Below are 21676 nucleotides of genomic sequence, written 5' to 3'. Positions count from 1 at the left end.
TGAGCTAAAAAACGGTGATGGATCAAGCCCTGATCTTTGGACTGGGTAAGAGTGGTCTGCTTAATTCAGACACTCTGTTCATCACCACCCCCTTTTCTGAATCGTTTTTGTCCACCATAAGCGTGGAAGGGTATACTCAGATGTGAGTCCCTTGCTCATTGCACCATCAGGATTCAAGCAAGCCGGGCCGAAGACGGCTGAAATGCCAGAAACCGGTCCCCGGAAGCTTGTTTCCTTCCCAGTATAAGAATTGGCTTGGCAGTTTGGTCTGCCCTGTTCCCATGATGCACTGGGCCAGGGTTAGACTAATTTGCATGTAGCCAAGTTCTGAGCTGGGATGGTGCAGTGAGCTAAAAAACGGTGATGGATCAAGCCCTGATCTTTGGACTGGGTAAGAGTGGTCTGCTTAATTCAGACACTCTGTTCATCACCACCCCCTTTTCTGAATCGTTTTTGTCCACCATAAGCGTGGAAGGGTATACTCAGATGTGAGTCCCTTGCTCATTGCACCATCAGGATTCAAGCAAGCTGGGCCGAAGACGGCTGAAATGCCAGAAACCGGTCCCTGGAAGCTTGTTTCCTTCCCAGTATAAGAATTGGCTTGGTAGTTTGGTCTGCCCTGTTCCCATGATGTACTGGGCCAGGGTTAGACTAATTTGCATGTAGCCAAGTTCTGAGCTGGGATGGTGCAGTGAGCTAAAAAACGGTGATGGATCAAGCCCTGATCTTTGGACTGGGTAAGAGTGGTATGCTTAATTCAGACACTCTGTTCATCACCACCCCCTTTTCTGAATCGTTTTTGTCCACCATAAGCGTGGAAGGGTGTACTCAGATGTGAGTCCCTTGCTCATTGCACCATTAGGATTCAAGCAAGCCGGGCCGAAGACGGCTGAAATGCCAGAAACCGGTCCCCGGAAGATTGTTTCCTTCCCAGTATAAGAATTGGCTTGGTAGTTTGGTCTGCCCTGTTCCCATGATGCACTGGGCCAGGGTTGGACTAATTTGCATGTAGCCAAGTTCTTAGCTGGGATGGTGCAGTGAGCTAAAAAACGGTGATGGATCAAGCCCTGATCTTTGGACTGGGTAAGAGTGGTCTGCTTAATTCAGACACTCTGTTCATCACCACCCCCTTTTCTGAATCGTTCTATGTAAAGATGAGCAAAATAGATTGGTGTTGCTATGGATTGGTGTTGCTATTGCTTGTTTTTCATTTACTGATTTACAGCCAGATTCATAAACGAAAAATCGGCTCGCAAAGGGCCAGATCCTCAGAATCTGGCCCTTGGCGAGCGCAATTTTTGCATTTGGGATTCATCATCCCATATGCAAAAATCGCTATTTGCGAAATCGCATATTTGCGAGGAATTGCATTTAAGGAATCTCTATTAGAGATTCCTTAAATGCAATTCATTAACCAATTTTAAATTGCGAATTTGCAATATTTGGCTGCTATTTACCACGAAGTCTGACTTCGTGGTAAATAGCGAAAAAATAGAAAAAAGCACTTTAGTGCATTTTTCTCAGTTGCATGTTACACACACACATGTCCTTTGGACATGTGTGTGCGCAACACCTGTGTAAATTTGCATTTATGGGGTGCTACAGGGTGTCCTTTGGACACCCCTGGCACCCTTGAAATCGCTATCTTATTTGCAAAAAATCGAGTCCGTTCTCCAGGGGTGCAAAGGTAGCATAAACAACAGCCCAATCGATGGCACCCCAATTAAGATCACAACAAACCTCACTCAAGGAAAACTATTGTGCACAACCAGGGGCCCCTCATGCAACGACTGGTCTTGGCTGTCATCTGCACTAAATTCCAGCTCCTAACACAGCCCGCCCCGCAAATTCAGCTCGTACATCTCAATATGCTGCTAGCGAGCGAGAAAAAAATCTAAAGAAAAAAGAGAAATTCACCGAGAGTCTAAAAATACTAACGTGGAATGTCTCAGGACTCAAAAAGCTGCTACTAAGCCCAGCTGCGGTGAAATTCTTGGAGGAAGCAGACATTATTTGCACACAGGAAACTTGGCTGACTCACCCACTCTCGCTAAGAGGATATGCAGAATATAGTAAAGCGGCCAAAAAGACCAACATATTTGGAAGACCATCAGGAGGAAAGTGCGTCTATATAAAACATGCCTTGAACATAGAATTCTTGGAAATACATGATTTACCAGACACCCTACAGGCGGGTATTCTGAAATTCCCCAACTCGACCAACGGAATCCCACCAATACTACTAATCAACATCTACCACAACTTGCAGGAGAACACAATTAACTCGCTCACACTCGCAAATCAACTAGAAACTTTACTGCTAGGCCACCCATCATTAGACTGCATTATCCTCGGTGACTTTAACATTCATAACATAGGGGTTTCAACCAAGCAAAAACAACACCGCGGGGGGACAGAAACACTGAATGAACTCTTAAACTCTCACAAACTGGCGACGGCCCACACATTGCTTTTAAATAACACCCCGGGAGCCTTGATCGGTCACACGCATAACAACCAAACGACGATCGATTACATCATCTTAAGCGATAACCTGCAAGACAAAATGATAAATTTCATGGTTCACCAACGTAATGATAGCGACCACGCAGCTTTAAAAATAACCATGAACTTATCGGTGCAATCACGATATCAGCCGATATGTGTGGGAGCATCGGACGGCCAAGAATTAACAAAACTGCCCAGAAGAATAAAATGGGGGCAGGTAGCCACAGCAACCTTTAACAACTGGGCAAACACGTGGGCAGGCTGGCCCCCGCGTAAACACAATCAGGAGATGATAGCCACATGGGAAGGAATCACTTTGACACTAGCGGCAGAACTTAGGGGAGGTGGAGACAAACCCAGGGCAATCCGCTGGCATCCTCCGACCACACTTGGATTCAATGCAGAAATTAAAACCAGTGCAAAGGACTTAAACATAAAACGTAAAGCCTATAGTAAAAACCGCACAACTAAGAACAAAATCCAATTGCAAGAGGTTGCAAAGAGCCACTCCATAAAAGTGTGGGCTGCAAAGCGTAATCATTGCGAGGCCCAGTGGCTGAAAATTTTCGATCTACTGAGCCCCGGAAAATCACAAGAGTTTTGGAGTTACATCAGTCACCTTGGTCGAGGCACGAATCATAGAGAAAACGCCCTCGAGGCATCTGTCTGGGTTCGCCACGTAAAAGCACTTTACCAGGAAGAAGGACTTACCATCAAGCCTCACAACACGACCCCACAAAAATTGGACCCGGCTTTAACTACTAACATAACATCCCCTCCTGGAAAAACTCTAGTGTCCAAAATATTGAAAAAAATTCGAGCAAACGGGGCACCGGGCCCTAACGGTCTACCAGGCCACCTATTCAAATCAAACATCGAATTCTGGTCTGAAAACCTGACCCACCTATTTTCTGACTGTTGGCTGTCGGGGGCTGTGCCTGACTCATGGCGAGGCTCGCTCCTGCACCCAATTTATAAAAAAGGGACCAAATCAGACCCAACAAATTACCGTATGATCGCCCTGCTGGACATTGAGGGTAAAGCTTATGCAAGTGCCATCCTGAAAGATCTCACAGACTGGTCAAGTGAAGAAAATCTCCTGCCATTCTGCCAAACCGGTTTCAGATCAGGGTCCTCGACCGCGGACAACATCACAGCACTCTCTTATCTAATCAATCGAGCACGGTTGCGTAAAAGCCTCCCCTTATTTGCCTGCTTCATCGACTATTCTGCCGCGTTCGATGGGGTAGACCGTACCATCCTTTGGAGAAAGCTGGTCCACTGGAACATTGATCCTTCCCTGTTAAGAGCGATACAATCCCTGTAGCAAAACACCTGGGTAAGAATCAAACTTTCAAACGACTCCGCAACTGATAAGATAGACACGAACCGCGGTTTAAAACAAGGGTGCGTGTTGGCGCCCCTACTGTTCAACTTATATACAGCAGACATGGAGACAGCCTTGCAGGGGGCCACCTTAGTAACACCAAAGATCGGGGCAACCAAAATACATTTCATGCAGTATGCGGACGATCTCGTCATTTTGGATCACACAAAAACAGGACTCCAAAAGGCACTCACCGCCCTCGCAATATATAACAACAAAAACAGGCTGGTGGCAAACCCGACTAAATCAAAAATAGTCATTTTTTGGCACTACCCCAAAAAAAAAGAGCAAAATGGAGCCTTGGCCATTTAACCTTGGACAGTACCCTGAAATACTTATACTTAGGGGCTTCCTTTCACGAATCAGGGTCGTGCAGTGCCCACTTAAAGAAAGTTCAGGGTAAAGGTAAGTCCATCACCTTCGCCCTATGCAAACTACAAGCTCTTATGCATAGTCCATCAGCAACGGCCATCCAAAGAGTCCTTAAGGCCAAGCTAATGCCGGCCCTTAACTACGCACAACAGGCGTACCCAGGCAAATTAAATAAGGAGCTGGAAAAAATCCATTGCGGGGCATACAAGAGACTGTATCACCTGCCGAAATGTATAAGAAACACTCTAATCCGCTTGGAATTCGCCCTTGACCAACAAACTTTGGAAGAAATGGCAGCCCTAAGTAAATATTATTACCTCGCAACAGCGGCACGCGATAACACACTAAAGGCTGTCCTGAAATACATCTTTACGGAACCAAGGAACCCGTGGTCAGTTACCATCGAAGCTGCTATGACGCGATTGAACCTGGCGATCGAGTCGTGGAACCCAGATTTTGTCAACTACACTACCATCAAACAAGTGATAAAGAGACAAGTGCGTGCACGCTCCCGGGAGCTGGACCTGGAGTCCCTCGGGAAAAGAGCCTTCCATGAGTCCTTATGCTTGCCATATATCGCGCAAAATCCTCGAAATCATCTTACGCAGGCCGTGGGCCTCCCAGCACTCCATAAGATCCTCGCCTACAGATTGCACCCCCTGCCGCTCAATGAACTATATCACCCGGAAAATGCAGGCGCAGGAGTCCGGGATTGCAGACTCTGCAACTATAAACGAGAGTCACTGGCCCACTTACTGTTTTGCTGCCCCGCCCTACGTGCACCCCGCACTCTCTACCTTAGGCCCATTCTGAGGGATGCTGGGACACGTACAGTCAAGGAAGCAATCCATCATCTATACACCTTGAGCGTAGTAAAACAGATGGCCTCATTCGGAAAATGTATTCAACAGACCCGGCTCGAGTTGACAGCAGTAAGGGCCACGCAGGAATAGAGACCTTGCCATACGAACCCCCGGTGGACCTCTCAGGCCCCGGACCGCGTGTGCCCGTACGAACTTTGGGAACTCCTTATAAATGCTTGTCACCAGAAACTCTGTGGCCTTTTGCCCTCACGAACTTTGGGAACTTTTAACATACGCTTGACTACTGGAATTTTGTGGTTTTTCTAAACTTTTGTAACTTTATACTTGATCTTAATGTAATGGTTTTAAGTAACCACACAATAAAAGTTATTCATTCTATCTTATTTGCGATTAGCTAATAGCTAATCGCAAATAAGGAATACTCCCCATTCATTCCTATGGGCCTTTAGGCCCATAGGAATGAATGGGGAGTTATTCTTATTTGCGATTAGCAATTTGCTAATCGCAAATAAGGAATGTGTAGGAATAGCAATTTCTTTAGCGATTCCTACATGAATCCCGTTTTGCAAGTCCTTAATAGCGATTCCTTAATAATCGCTATTAAGGACTCGCAAAACGGCTCTTTCCTGAATCTAGCTGAAAGTCTTAAGAGCTAACAGGCTTCTCACATCTTGCTCAAAACTCCGCCTGTCCCTGCTCCCACCCACCTCCTTCACTTCAGCTCATCCGAAGTTCTGTCACCCATCCTAATTCATGTTTTATTATAATTTGTTGTAAATGCTCAAGCTTTTTTAGTGAGTGTCCTGCTGCTGTACACTGCTATTTAGCCCCTCGATTCTTGCTCTGTCGTTAGACCCCTTGGCAAATCGGTCGCTCCCCAGACCTTCCCTTACTACATTTAAAAAATATATATATATGTCTTTATGGAGAAACCGGTTGGTGCGCACTGCTGCCTGGCTGCTCACTCCTGCTTGAGCTTGCTGTAAGCATTCTTCAAATGGCAAATGACACATACAGGTAAAATCAGTTTGTCTGCGGTGCTTTGCGACACACACGTGCACCGGCGGCCTTCCTGGGATGTCTTTCCTTTGTGAAAATGCCACTTGAATATTTCCATAACAAGCATTTGCAATGCAACAGGTCTCGCATTTCTTTTTTTATTACAGTTAAAGCTATTAGCATTTTAATGGAAATGTTTTTTTACTTTTGTGTTTTGGAGTGAAGTGGATGTATGTGATGGCAATTTTATGTTTTACAATAAATCTAAAAAGAAGTGTGGTGACGGTTAGATGTCGTGTATGGGGCACATGAGCCGCCATGTAAACTATGTAAATATATTGTGAACACTGGTCCAAAGTGAGGTGACATGGTGTGCAAAATAATGATGGACTAGGGTGGGGCAAATGGCTGAGAATAATTCAAACATTCCATTCATCATTATTTTGTATAGGTCAGTTACAGATTTTAGTCAGATCATAACATAGTTGAAACCTTTACTGTACCTACTGCAGAGCACAGCAGGTAACCTTTCAGGGCAGAAGTTCTTGTCTTAGTTAGATAGCTCAGTTGGTTAATGTATACCTATGTGAACTGAAAATTAGAGGTTCCCACTTTGAAAAAGTAGGTCAAAGGTTTGCGCACCCACTGTGAACAGCTACATGTAACTTGCAAGTCATATGTTTAAATCGTTGCTGGATGTAATTCAAGTTTGCCTTTCTCATAAGTTCATAAAATAATTTCCTATCATTTGTGTAGTAATTAAAAACAATTTTCAGTGCCAAAAACCAATGCAGTTTGCATTGTGCTATTTCAATGATCTTTATCAATTTAATGACAAATTAGTTCAACATACCTTACACACAGAGGGAGTATACATATGCTACAGACAATTAGTGCTTGTATGTATTAAATGCAAATAATTTCCACTGAATGCACCTGCTACTTCCTGGTACATTTTTCTGGAAGGAGGATACACTCAAATGTTTTTTATGTACAGCATCAAAGTAACGTTTTTCATACTGCAAACACATTAGCAAACCTTTAGGATACACAATAATGATGATATGTTTCTTTGTTTTTCCATGTCTAATTCTGTCTTCCAGCATAATATTTATTTCTTCTGTGATCTGGAGCACGTCGGATTAAAGCTATGCAGTCTCTTTCACTGAAGCATGGCTTGTAGGAAATTTCTGCAGACACAACACAACCATAAATAACCAGAGAATTGCCACCCCTACAGCTTACTTCGATGAAGGTTAGTCTGCCCAGTGACTTTAATAACTGACAGAAACACTGCTGTTGTGTGGTCTCAAATGTATTCGTTAGCCAGGTTAGGATAGCCTAAGCAGCCCTGGTGTCAACAGAGCGATCTCGGAGCAGATGAGGCGGGCAACCAAGGCACAGTAAACACGCGTAACATAAATTAAGGAACAGCGTCCCGTGATCTGCAAGTGGGGCACTGCGTTGAAGCATGCGGCACCCTCCTCTCTCTGCACACAGATCACCTCCTTGTGCATCTCGGCCCCATTTACGCTCCTTTCCCTTTAAGTCTGGCTAAATTTAGAGATCCAGAAACTCAATGTTGCCACTTCTGCTTCTCCCACCCCCTGTTTGGGAGCCTCGCTGCGACCTGCGGCTGGAGAGAAAAACAAGCATTGGCATAGTCAATAGGTCTCGCCTTTGGGACCTTATAAGTGTTCAGTTATCCAGCACAATATCCCTTGTGCAACAACATCAAATGTTGCATGGCTAAACACTTATAAGGTCCCAAAGGCGAGACCTATTGGCTATGCCAATGCTTGTTTTGTATCCGAACAGGAGTCTGCCTGGCTGCTGAAGGTGAAAGAGCGTTGTCATGTACCTTGGATGTTTGCTATCGAGGTTGAAAAATCTGACTCCGGCGCTTTGTTTAACCTGAAATCCAGAGTCCTCCAATACAACTGATGCTGATGGATTTCACATTATCATTTGTGCTCAAATTGAAAATAATACAATACTTGAATATAGAACGATAGAGTATTGTATTCTATACATCGCCAGTAGCGGAATTAGTAGTTTGCCTTCCTCTTTGTCAGCGTGGGGAAGACATTTGATTGACATATTAATGCATCTGTCTGAACTTACATGGACCTGGATCTGAAAGTCAAAATACAACAGAGAATAAAGAGTGCAACCAAGTTACGTACCACGTCAAGCGGGACTAGTGATGGATTTGGCTGAGAGGTGCAGCTCCTTAGTAGAGAGGTGTTAGGGTTCTGGCTTGGCACTGTAATGCGTTTTGTTGATATTTCTGCATAAGGCATTTAGCCTCGTCCAATTTTATTCCTAGGAGGCTGTCGGCCATTGTGGGGGTGCTTGGTTTCCTGTTAGGCACTAGAATCTTCGAGTCCTGTTGGACACTGCAGTGTGATTGGTTTAGAGGTGTTTTGGATTCGCTTCATCTGCTGTCGCTGATCTTGGGGACGAACTAACATAATTTTCACTTATCTTATAAGTTATGCAAAGCATATAACTATGTTTCTTCCCACTAAAGCAACCACTTACCTGCAACAATAATTTTGCAGATTGAAGTTATAGCTTGTCTTTAGGCACGCAGCATTCGGACGATGCTATTGGCAGGTTGAGGTGTTGTGGAGCAAGCAGTAGGCGACGTGTTTGTTACACATTTTTCATTTCAAAACATTCACTGTCTACTTTCACTAAAACAATTTACTAAACAGCCCTTGGCAGTTCCCCAACCATACCATTAAATAGCAGACGCATTCAATGCATGTGAAATTGGAATTTGAATTGCGTCCGAGCGCTGTTTTTATCTAAAACAAAAAAGTGTCCATGAAGATGATCATGCTTTCCGAGAGTTGTGGCTGAAAATAGCCACCGCATTTTAACATTAACAAGCATTGGCCGCGTGGCCATAAAAGAAGGGGCCACGTGGCCATGAAACGGGACGCGTTCTGTGGTGTGGGAGAAGCAGAGCGAGGAAAGGCAGATGGCGGCGCCGCGAAAGGGAAAACAATCACGGTTGTTAGGGTGCCCGCGAGATGGCACTTGTGCTCATAAGTGCCAGCGCGCATAACCGGTCACTGGAGGCTGGAGAAAGCCTTTGGTAGCACTTCAAAAAGCCAGTTACTAAATGTCTCACCAGAACAGCGCATGAGCTGGCTCTAGCGAGACGTAAAAAGCAGGGATCTCCAAGCAGAGGGGGTGAGGAAACATGGCACAGAATGACAATCCTAACATAAATTTATCGTATTGTATCGTGATAACTTTATTTCGGTCAACGACCATAAAAGCACAAGCAAAGTATGTACATACAATAAAATACATAAATAATTAAGAACCAGCAGTTAAAAGATTATTAAACAATCAACTATCCACGAAAAATGGCCATCATTAAAAATTAGTCGCAATTAATCAAAGTGGACCTTCTGCGCCACATACCGTACAAAAAGCAGGAGACCGAGAACACAATAATGGGGGATGTATCATATTTTAAAATTCTAATGGCTTGAGCACAATGTTTTTGTCCCAGATTTCTGCATAGTGGTACCAGCCAGGCTCTCCGGATTACGCTATAAGCAGGGCAAAAAAACAAAACATGGGCAATGTCTACTTTGCCATTGTTGCAGACAGGGCAGATTCCCTCCTCTTGACCTGCCCATTTGCAGGTCAGTGTCCCAAGTGGCAGGCAGCCGTGCCTTAATTGTGTATATAATTTTCTTGCAGGGTGTGGTTCTATTTGATCCAGAAATTCCTCCCTACTGGGCACGAGTTTTACCTGCAAAAATTCCGAAGACAACCTGCCCATACATGGCGAACGTGCAGCAAACTTAGGTTGTAGTGCCTCAGAGAGGCCAGCAGTACAGTTCTCCTCAGCACTGGACAACTCTCCGCCGGAGTCTCCCATATTTGGGGCATTCCTATTCGATAGGCAATAGTTTTAATATGGAGCAACCAGGGTATTTTCTTGCTCTTCAGCGCCCCCCAGACAGCAGCGAACTCAGCTCTGTAATCTGCAAGCTCCGGTACTGTCCAGAGCCTTCTCCAGTACAGGAGGGGTCGGGCCGCTAATAGTTCAGAGATGGGCTCCTCACCTAGGTCAAATCTCAAGGGTATGAGCGGGGTGCTTTGGGGTAGACCAATCAAATTCCTCATAAAGGCCCGTTCAACCCTGAGAAGGCTTGCTGTACTCGAATGTCCCCAAAGTTCTGCACCATAAGTTACAGCAGGTCTAACTTGAACACTGTAGATTTCAAGCGCTGGGGAGACTGGCTTAAATTGCGTTGTCCGCTGAAACTTACCTATGCCCCCTAAAATCTGTGAGAGCTTTAGGGTAGATTTGGATACCTGAGGGCCCCAACCAAAGTCCTCAGTCAAAGTGACCCCCAGGTATGCAAAAGTTCTCACCCTTTCGAGCGGGATGCCGTTTAATGTGGGGTTAGATCGAGTGCGTTTCGAGAGACCGAAGATCATAAATTTTGTTTTCTCTAAATTGATCTCGAGTCCCCTCGAGGTGCAGAATGAGACCAAACCGTCCAGAACCCGCTGGATGCCTGTTGATGTTCGCAACAACAATAAGGTGTCATCTGCGAACATCAGACCAGGCACCCGACCTGACGCCAACCAAGGGGCATCGCTATCCCTGACTCTCTCAAGTTCCCCCACCAGGCCATTTATATAGAGACTAAAGAGCGTGGGAGCCAGGGTGCAGCCCTGGCGTACGCCTCTAGTTACAGGGAAACGTGCAGATAGTTCCCCGTTCTTCCCGCACCTCTTCCGGGCATAGTTCCCTGCATGAAACCGCTTCAAGACCTCCAATAGATAGGGAGGAAGGCCAAGATCTTTTAAGACCCTCCATAAACCTTCCCTCGGCACAAGGTCGAAAGCGGCCCGCAGGTCTACGAAGACCAGGTAGAGGCTGCCACCCTCGACACTTACGGTCTTCCAAAAAAGGGCCTGCAGCCTAAAGAGTTGGTCCGTGGTCGAGATCCCTGATCTAAAACCGGCCTGGAGGGTAGTTATTACTTCATGCTCCTCCGCCCATCCCAGTATTCTATCCAGGAGTATCCGGCCCATCAGTTTCTGGGTAGTGTCTAAGAGACTGATTGGTCTATAATTTGACGGCTCCAAAGGGCACCCCTTCTTGAAAATGGGGACGATCTTGGCCCCTGCCCAGGTGTCAGGTATCTTTGCCCCTTGTAAGACCGCATTAAACAATACAGTTAGGTACAGCGCCCAAATCTTTGGCTGAGAACGAAAAAGGTCACCCGGTACCCTATCCAGGCCTGGTGCTTTGTTAGGGAGTTGTCTGGTAATTGCAGTCTCCACCTCCTTTACTGAAATACTCTCACCACTTCTCGGGGCCATCCTCACCTTGATGTCCCTATGGTCTACCTGGTGTTCCATGCTCGAGGCCCCCCGCAGTCGGTACTCGTGCGGGGGGTCTTGGGCAGGAGAGACCCAGGAGGGAAGTTCTAACTCTGACATCCCAGACCTATCTAAATGGTCACTGTAACTGGGCACAGGGCTAGTATAGAGTGCAGAGAAATGCGCCTCCCACACTGAGGGGGGGATATTTGGTAGAGGGATCCCCCCACCATCATTTGTACCGGAATTTACTAATGCCCAGAATAGTTGGCATCTTTTGTCACAAGGGCACCTCTGAGTTCCTCCCACCTGGCTTCTTCCCACTCTCTTTTGCCCCGGGTCAACTCCTTTTTATAGATCAGTCTAGCTGCCTTAATGTTCTCTCTGTCTTTTGCCTTGATTGCCGCAAGGAGCTCCTTTTTTGAGTTCCTGCATGCATCATTAAACCAGGGGTGGGTTTTTGGATCATGCTTCTTAATTCTACTTATGGGGTAGAACACATCCCCTAGTACCTCAACTAGCTGTTTATGCGTATCTAATGCCTGCTGCCAGCCCGGCGAGTCACCCATCTGCGCTATAAAAGGGATAGCGAGTTGGTAGATTTTGGCAAGCTTCGAGGTTGAATCTACAAGGTGGGGCCACTTAACCCTCCTTCTGTTATTAGTCAGCGTGAGGGGAAGTGTCATTGTGGCAGGTATGTGGTCAGGGGTGATTAGTTCAAATGACCCTGGTTTGAAAGTTACTACCAGGGCATTGTGATCACTGTCCTGTCTTTGAATGACACTAAATTCTTTCAGCTTATCCCAGTTTTTGGCATCCACCATTAGGTAGTCAATGATGGTTGTTTTGTTTGCCTGATTAAAGGTTGCCATTGCTGGGCGGTCAGGGTCCAATCTCCCATTGCACGCCCGCAGGGATGTCGCAAGGGAGATACATTTATCAACAGTGTTCTGACAACGATCTTGGAGGGGTGGTGGGGGTGGGCAAACAATGTGCAGGAAACATGCCTAACATAAATTCTGAGCTTTCAGTAACTTTCAGCTATGCTGAATAGCAGATGTGCTGTTGACATCATGGATAAAATATATTCACATTGACAAAGCCAAAAGCTTGGGCATTTGGATTTGCCAATGATTGTTTTATGTTGATCACATTACTTCTGAAAACAGCTGCACCATCAAGCCAGATGTAAAAAGAATAGAGAACATTTTGCACAAAATCATATTTGAGTACATGCTCTTGGCCCTATTAAAATCTCAAAACATGATAAAGGGTCACTATTTTTCTCTGAAAAAAGTGGAAACTCTACTAGCAGTGCATTGTTCTAGGGCAGAGGATGCATGCACTAGCATAAACAACACAACCCTTCCACCTTAAACGCATTGCGTGTTCTGTGCAAAATTGATCTTGATGCACATTTGACAATTTCAGCAAGTTCTGAGACGACTATTAATAATTCATAAATTGTGGGTGTGTTTTTTTAGACTGTTTTGTGATATTAAAAGCGAAACTGCAAATCCCAGAAAGCAGTGTGTTCTTGGGTTGAAAAAAAAAAGACTTGGGTGATTCGGTCATGTAAGATCGATGGGCTGGCGCCTTGTTATGCTTGTCCGAGGTTGGTCTAATGGGCTACATGAACACACTTCAAAAGAAGCGGCATGCTGGGAAGTGGGTGGCCTAAAAGCAAATCATGTTATTTTAACCCACACTGTGACAGGAGTGCTGTCTTTGCAAGCAACCCAGCACATGGGCTTTTCTGTGTGTAGCCCAGCAAGAGAGGCTGTACCTGTTGAGAAGCCAATTCCTAGTCTCTTTCATTAACCGTTACGTCACAGTCTATGCTTGAGCCCCAGGAACCGTCCATGGCTCGCAAGGGCACTGCAGAAGAAGCAAGGCCAATTCCCACCTCATTATTTCAGGACCTCTCCCCCCCTCAGTGGTATAATTTTAGTTGCCACTTCCTGCGGGGAACATCACTTACAACGCATTTTTTACAACGCACTACCATTACATCGCAACCATTACAACGCATACCATTACAACGCATTGCGCTGGGGGGCGCTCTAGGATAGGGAATATATTTAATTTACTATCCAACACCTTCCCTGCTATCCACGGGGACTGGAGTTGGAATAGTAAATTAAATAATTCACTATCCAGCGCCTAAAAGCATTATGCGTTGTAATGGACTGCGTGGTAAAAACCGCGTTGTAAAGGCATGCGATGTAAAAGCATGCGTTGTAGTGACACCAATCCCTTCCTGCATTGTGATGTTAGAGTCACTACAGACAACATATTAAAGTCAGGCAAAGTTGTTACTGTTTTCTAACGCCAGCCTCAACAAAGTCAAATCAGATCAAGATTCAAAATCATAAAAACCAATAATATAAAAACACATTTTACAATATACTCAACTGGTTAAAAGCTTGATATTATACATTTAAGACAGATTATGTTACTAAAACATGTTACTAAAACATCACATTGTGTTCCGAAATGTAATCGTAAGTTTCAAAAAGCTAGATTCTGCATGTATAACGTGATCTTCTTCTAGCTGTTGCAGCTTGAGAAAGGGTAATGTACAAGTTCGAATCCCCCATGCTCTAAGGACGGGTAACAGGAAAGCCCTTCGTGGTAGGTGATAAAATTTACAGAACAGGACACAATGTATGTTTGATTGATGAGAAGTATCCTCACAGAGGCATACGAGATTATCCATGGACCAATTGTTACAAAGGGGAAAAGTAATCAGACGAAAAAAAGTGCCTAGCCTAAAGCGAGTCAATAGCATGCGAGCGTAAGGGCTTGACACAAAGATAAGATACCTTTGTAGACCCTCGTGGGCGGTAATTTGCTGATATCTAAGGATGGTATTTTTCCCTTTTTCTGAACTCCACCTAAAACTCGCTAGATGGTCAAGAGCCACCTTTTTCAGCGACCCTCTCAATACCTCCTCCATACTAGCTGGTCTAGCAAAGAATTCCGGGTGTCCTATCTCGTTAAGCATGTTTCTTATATAGGGCAGCCATTTGATAATGGCTACTCCATTGAGGGAAAGACAATCATTAATTAAATCTCTGTTCAATGCGGTCTAGCGTGTGACCCAAACCTTATGTCGGAGACGTATGGGGAAAATCCTTATGATGTCAGAAATATATGGGAGGCTGGCTTCTATATGTAGCATGTACGTAGAAGTAGATTTGGGCACACCTAGTAGATGGTGAATAAACTGATTTTCTCAGCGTTGTATCGTCTGCGCATTTTCCAGCGTCCACAGGCCAGCACCGTATGTAGCTGTTGAAACACGTTTAGCTTTATAAATGTATATTCATCCTTTCACTGGTTTTCCCCCTCATTTGGCCGCAAAATTACTCAAGGCTCCGATAGTACGTGGGAAAGCTAATTGTCTAGCGCTTACTGCTGCTTGCCAACTTCCCCTCCTATCGAAGTTAACGCCTAGATAAGAAAACCTATCTGTGGTTTCAATTCTCTTCCCATCGAGGAAAATTGGATAGGGCGCCCTCTTTGTACCTTGCCCACAGGACATTGTATAGGTTTTTTATATATTCACTCTTAGGCTGTGGTTCTGTGGTTTGAGGGTCTGTGGTTCGGAGATTCTGAACCCGTTCAATGAAGGTGGTTGGATATAGACAATTTTGGTGTCAGCGGACCACAAATCACGAGTGCAGTATGTTTTCGTCATAATCGATCAATGAGAACACTACGTATTCAGGGATTTCGTTTGAACCCTCGGGTTCCATTTTGTGTGCGGCAGCCATTTTGTGTGGTTGCCCTCACAAAGGCCGATGACTATGGCGGAACGAGTCTTTGGGACACGTACACCTTAGCTGACTCTTGTGTGACCTGACTGACTCCCTTGCTCGAGGCTGACCTCGCTGAGCCCGTTCCTTGTTAAGCAGCTGGTCAGATAAAGATCAAAGAGAAGGACATTGCTGAGTTTATGGTACATGCACACACCCTTGTATCTTGCTTCTCATCTGTTTCTGTTCTTTCCTTTATGGCTTAATCACTGATTTGGGTTGAGGTCTTTATGATGGGTTTGTCCGGCCTGATCGAACAGGAATATGGGAATTTGCTTGGTCATTTCTGGTGGGCTGGACAACGGAAAGTGGGATTGTCATCATGCGATATGTTTGAAATGTCACGGTTTCATTGGTCAGTTTGTATGTAATCGATGCTAGCCAAGAATGTGATTTTTTGCATAAAAGACGATGCTCCGCTCCTTGAATTTGTGTAGTCTCTAGCGAACCACCCGTGTTGTGCTTCGTAGACCTCTGTTCCTGGTTTCAGCCAATAAACTTGCTCTTTGACGTCATCAAGAAGTGTCCCGTGTCTCTGTTTGCCGAGGCAGGGGAATCCAAGGTCATTGGGCGTTATCCCTGGCGCCGCTGGGTTCTAAAACCTGGTTCTTCAGTTGGCGACCAACGTAGGGCGACTTCAGCGGTAACGGTCCAAGCCCGAAGATCGTGAGGAGCTTCGTGTGGAAATTCTGGAGGAAGGCCTGCCACTTCATCGACCCCTGTATGTCGTCGTGGTCCAAAAGTCTTTGCTGCGAGGTTCCCCGCTTTACGACGGCTACGAAGGACTGCTGCCCTGACTGTCGCCCTGTCTTGGAGCCGTTAGACGATTTGTAGAGCGAGACAATAGACGGGTCTTCTGGTGACGCCATCGACATTTCAGTTAAGTATGAGTGGAGCGTCTCCCAGTCCTTTGTTTTGTTTTGGTATCCTTCGGGATCGCTTTGATTTGGTACCTGCAGGCCTCAAAGCCGAGGGACTCGTGTATTCACAAGACTACCGTTTTGAGATTTCCCTGGTCTTAGCAGACTTAGAAAGATATTTGGTTTTGGTTGTACTAAGGATTCCCAATTGGAGGATCCCTTCGATTGGAACTCCGACCTATGATCTTTACGTAAAACATGGAGTGGGCCCCATCGCGTATAATTAAATATGGGTAAAGACGGTGTCCTACAGTGGCCCCATTATGGTAGCTTTGAAACAGAGATTCTAGACAATCTCGAAGTTAAACTGTTCAAAAAGAAAGCCCAGCCGGCAATGTTTGACTCCTTCCGCATATGTCGAAAGGAAGCCAAACAGAAAGAAATTAAGTTAGCAAAGAAAAATAAACGAGAACGAGGTATGTCAATGGTGCAAGCTGCTATACAGTTTAGGGATAATGAAGAAGAACAAGAGAGCGAACAGATGCTTAGGCAGCGTAAACTAGCGGTAGATAAGTGCTACCCAGCTTTGCCACCTCAACAACAAGAAGAGAAGAAAGATCTTGTGAAAGATCCTTTAATGTCGCATCTATTGAGTTCGCCACCCCCTTATGCACAAAATGCTACGGCACCGCCACAAGTTGTAGTTGCGCAACCTCCGGTTGCTTTGCCACCTGCGATTCCTCAACAGCCAGCTCCTCTTCCGTTGGCTCCTATTCCTTTGGTGCAGCCTTCTCAAGGGCCGCCGCCTTTGCTACCTCCTTCGTCTGCTACTCCTACACCTGTCTTGTATACTCCTCCTGTTACTGTTTCGTCTCTGGTTTCCTCGCATTCTGCTCCGTCTCCTGTTCTTTTGTCACCTTCTCCTTCTGCTCGACAGAGGATGATTGGGTATGTCTCCTGTTGTCGAGCGTAGGCAATCGCGTAGTCAGTTGCCTGATGCTAATGAAAAGACAGTGTTAGATCACTTAGCGCATAAATGGGTTTTGTATCCTTCGCACTATGATCTTGAGGGTGTTATGGATGTTTTCCTTCAATGGGAAGCACCGAAACAAAGATACGTTTTTGATATGATGTGTTCTTTCATTCGTGAACAATGGGAAGATAGTGAGGTAGGTCAAACTCCGCCTGAGTTGTATCGTATACGTTCTGAGTTTGCGAAAGGGACTGTTGTGGGTCTCGAGGTTGAGAAAGCAGTTAGGACGTTGTTGTCGTTTAGGAATGAATCTCCTTCTGAGCGACTGTTTGAGCCTGATTCGTCAGTTAGGAGGAAGGCGCGTCAATATCCGATGCTTGAGGTTCCCCCAGTTTGGAGACTTTCAGCGTGTTTGGGTACATGTTCCTTGGAAGCATGCTGAAGTTTTAGCCCTTAAGAAGACTTTGCCTGATCCGCGCAAAAATCCAGCAGGGTTTTATAAGGAGCTATCTCAGACTGCGGATTCATGTATTATGAATCTGGCAGATATAGATATGTTGTTTGGGAATGTTGTTCCACAGCCTTTTTGGGGACAGATTGGTCATTCGGATCATGCGCAGGAATTAGGCGATAAATGGAACAATCTTGGAGCTGCGGATGATAGACAAGTAGGTGGCGCTAAGCCTGAAGATATAATTGCTGAACTCCCTGGTAGGATAATTAATTATATGAAGACTCTGATGCCTGCTTTGCATGTTAATTGGGACAAGTTGTCTGCGTGTAAGCAGAAGAAAGATGAAACTGTGTCCGACTTTTTCACGCGATTCGAAGAGACCTTTGTAGACCACAGTGGTCAGGACATGAGTACCGAAGGTGGTCAACGGTTGTTCATTGACAAGTTTGTTCATAATTTGCTTCCTGAATTGTGCAATAAGTTGAAGGATTCTGAGAGTGCTTGGGCTGTTTCTACGTCAGCACAGATTTTGGCTACTGCCCAGTACTATGAAAATAGGAACAAGGATGAGATAGAGAAATCGGATAGGAAGACTAGGGAATTGAAGACTAAAGTTCTTCTACAGCAAGCTTATCCGCCCCGTAATAATCAGCGCGATTATCAGCAGCCTCAGCAATATCAGAGAAACTCACAAAGGTTCGAGTCTTCTCAACAGCGTTTTCCCATAGGTCCTAATCAGTGTGCGTATTGCAAAGAAGAGGGCCATTTCAAGAGTAGTAGTCCGGTTCAGTTACAGCGTACAAATGGTGCTTCTGGTGTGAGAGTTCGAGGTGCTCAACAAGCTCCTAGAGGTAGAGGTCGTGGTCAGAATACGCGTTCTTTGCCTCCACAGAATTCTATGAATAGCTTTGATCAGCAGAATGGTGCGTCTGGTAGGACGCCACAGTACTATGCGGACGATTACTATGCTGAAGGTGAGGATGTGGATGGTAATGATTCTAGGACAGCCATAGACAAAGAGAGGGAGTCGTTTTAGTTCCAGAAGATCAGAGTGGACCCTATGTTGAAGTGATTGCATCAGGTGTGTCAGAGCATTTTCTGTTGGATACTGGTGCTGCGAAGAGTACTATTATGCACTCTAAACTCCCTGGCGCACCTTTGTCTGGCTTAAAGAATGTTTCAGTAGGTTTTTCTGGCGCCCCGGTTACAAATCCGATTTCTAGTCCGTTGTCTATTTCTGTTGGACCTTGTGAATTCGAAGCACCCCTCATTCTGACGACTGGTTGTGATGAGAACTTGTTGGGATTGGACTTGTTGAAGAGATTGTATGCAACGCTATATTGTTCTCCTTCGGGAGTACATCTTACATTGGGTAAGAGAGTGATCTCTCCGATGTATTTGTCTAAAGATCGACTTCCACCTGAATTGTCTTCGCTTCCTGATTCTCTTTGGACTACTGGTCCGAACGATGTGGGTCTTTTAGAGATTCTGCCATATGTTGTGACGTTGAAGGCGAATGCTAGATTGCCACGCATTCCAAAGTACCGCATTTCAAGTGATGGTGAAAGTGAGGTAATTGAAATTTTTTATGGTCAAGTATGTCCCCTACGTGTACCCCAACGTCTCCATGTGCGTGCTTAAAGTACATGTAATTTCCCTCCATGACTGAATATGAAGACGCAAATACATTTGCGTCCAACGTTAACATGTCCTCTTTCAGATCCACCATGAATGGATCGATAATTCAGTTCCTAACCATACCATGCCAACGTCTTTACATGGTACACTTTTACGTTTTTCCTGGCTCTGCCGAGCTAGGCCCTGATTTCTGTCTCTGAACCCTTTCTGCTTTCTGCCTCTGAAAGCTGCAGCAATGACATGTATCCCTGACCTCTGCCTTACTTCCTGCCAAGCGAAGCAGTGCCTGGCTCAACCTGGCCTGCCTGCCAAGACAGTATTTTGCCTTCAAGTTATCTGTTCAGCCTCCTCGAAAATACATTCCTGTCTAGTGATTTAGGTAAACATATCCCCGGCTGCAGAACAAAGGGCCAAGCCTTCCTGTCTCCTCCAAGTAATTCATAGCTCCCGTTGCCATAGTAGGCCCATGGCCCCGCACGTAGACACGTAGACACATATGCACGCTCTAGCATTCAGTATAGAATAGCCTCTGCCCGAGAGACGTTTTACTTCAGATTAAACATCCCCCAAATACAAGATATCAGATATGTTATAGGAACAGGTCGATCTGACATGCCCGACTTTTGTCTCCTCTACTAGTACTAAAAGTCAGACCCTCAGCTCTCCCCAGATACACGTCAATCACACGTCATGCTAATTGCGCGCGCACCCAGGTTATAGGTTTCAGCTGACTTTGCAGAATCCTCTACGCACCTACCCACTTATGACACTGTCTGTGACGTTTCCAGCACACGCCTCCGTGCACACCCTTGTACACGCCTTTTTGCTACGCACATGTGTTCTTATCATATACTTTTCATTTGTCACGCCTACTGTATCCATCGCCGTTATACAGTTTTACTATATATGCCATGTACTGTTAATAAAACGTTGACATCTTTCTGCCATCATTGCATATACCCCCGAACCCTTGTATTGATGGAATTGATTTCCATGGCTCGAGCCATCCCAATTAAAGCCAGTATGACTCAGATACCACAGACTCTGCCTCTCATTTGATTGAGCTATTCTTGTACTTGTCAGTAATTATACGGAAATTCTGTACGGTAAATTATATTTAGCACAAAAGAGCACTTTTAGCGATCATCCATGATCTGATTGAAAAGGGTGTGATTGAGGAAACGAGAGGTAATGTGTGCAATAGTCCGGTTTTGCCTGTTTTGAAACGAACTGATTCTTCACAGCCACCTGTATATAGGTTTTTTATCGATATCCGCGAGGTGAATAAGATTGTTGTACCGCAATTTCCTGTTGTACCTGATATCACCGCTTTACTGACTTTGATCCCGGCTACAGCCACGTGGGTTTCGGTGATTGACTTGAAGAATGCTTTCTTCAGCATCCCGATTGCCGTGGAAAGTAGAGATATCTTTGGCTTCTCTTTAGGAGGATGAAGTTTCCGCTTTAAGCGCGCTCCTCAAGGCTATTGTGAGAGTCCATCGATCTATAGTCAAGCTTTGAAGACGCAACTTGATTTGTTGGTTTTACCTGATGGTGCTGCTCTTATTCAGTACGTTGATGATCTGTTAGTTGCTGCTGACAATGAAGAGATTTGTAGAGAGGCTACCTTGTCGTTGTTACACCATTTGTCTGATTTCCATCATAAGGTTTCTCTTTCAAAGTTGCAATATTGTCGACAAGAAGTTACCTACTTAGGTCACCTTTTATCGAAGGAGCGAAGGAAACTGACCCCAGAAAGAATTTAAGCGATAGCGAAAATGAGTGTGCCTACGACACAGAGAGAAGTGCGCGCTTTCTTAGGTATTACATCGTACTGTAGACAGTGGATCCCTAACTTTTCGTTGCTTGCGAAGCCTTTGATAGCTCTTACTGTTAAGGATACTCCGAATCCTATTCCTTGGACTGACGAATGTCAGAAGAGTTTTTCAGAATTGTGCAATGAGTTGTGTTCAGCTCCTGTGTTGGGTACCCCTGACTACAGTGAGCCTTTCACATTGTATGTCCACGAGAGAGAGGTATGTGCATTGTCAGTTTTGACTCCACAGTTTGGCGATAAGCAGCGTCCATGTGCTTATTTTTCATCGACTTTGGATCCGGTAGCTAGAGCGTTGCCGAGTTGTTTGAGAGCTACAGCGGCAGCGGCTGTTTCGATTCGACAGTCTGCTGGTTTGGTGATGGACAATACACTGATCATGATGGTTCCACATGCAGTGGATACCTTGTTGAATCGTACCAAGACACAGCACTTAACTAGTGCTCGGTTGTCGGGTTACGAATTGACCTTGTTAGCGAGTCATGTGCATATAAAGAGATGCAACACGTTGAATCCAGCCATGTTGTTGCCAATTTCAATTGAGTCAGACGATACCGAACAACATGATTGTTTCCTTAGAACTGAGGAAGAAACGAAAGGGAGGATAGACCTTAAGGATACTCTTCTTCTAGAATGTGA

Source organism: Lissotriton vulgaris, chromosome 3_1, assembly GCF_964263255.1.
Source record: "Lissotriton vulgaris chromosome 3_1, aLisVul1.2, whole genome shotgun sequence".
In the NCBI taxonomy this organism is placed as follows: domain Eukaryota; kingdom Metazoa; phylum Chordata; class Amphibia; order Caudata; family Salamandridae; genus Lissotriton; species Lissotriton vulgaris.
The sequence above is the reverse complement of the archived record's forward strand: the minus strand, read 5'-3'. Positions refer to the sequence as shown.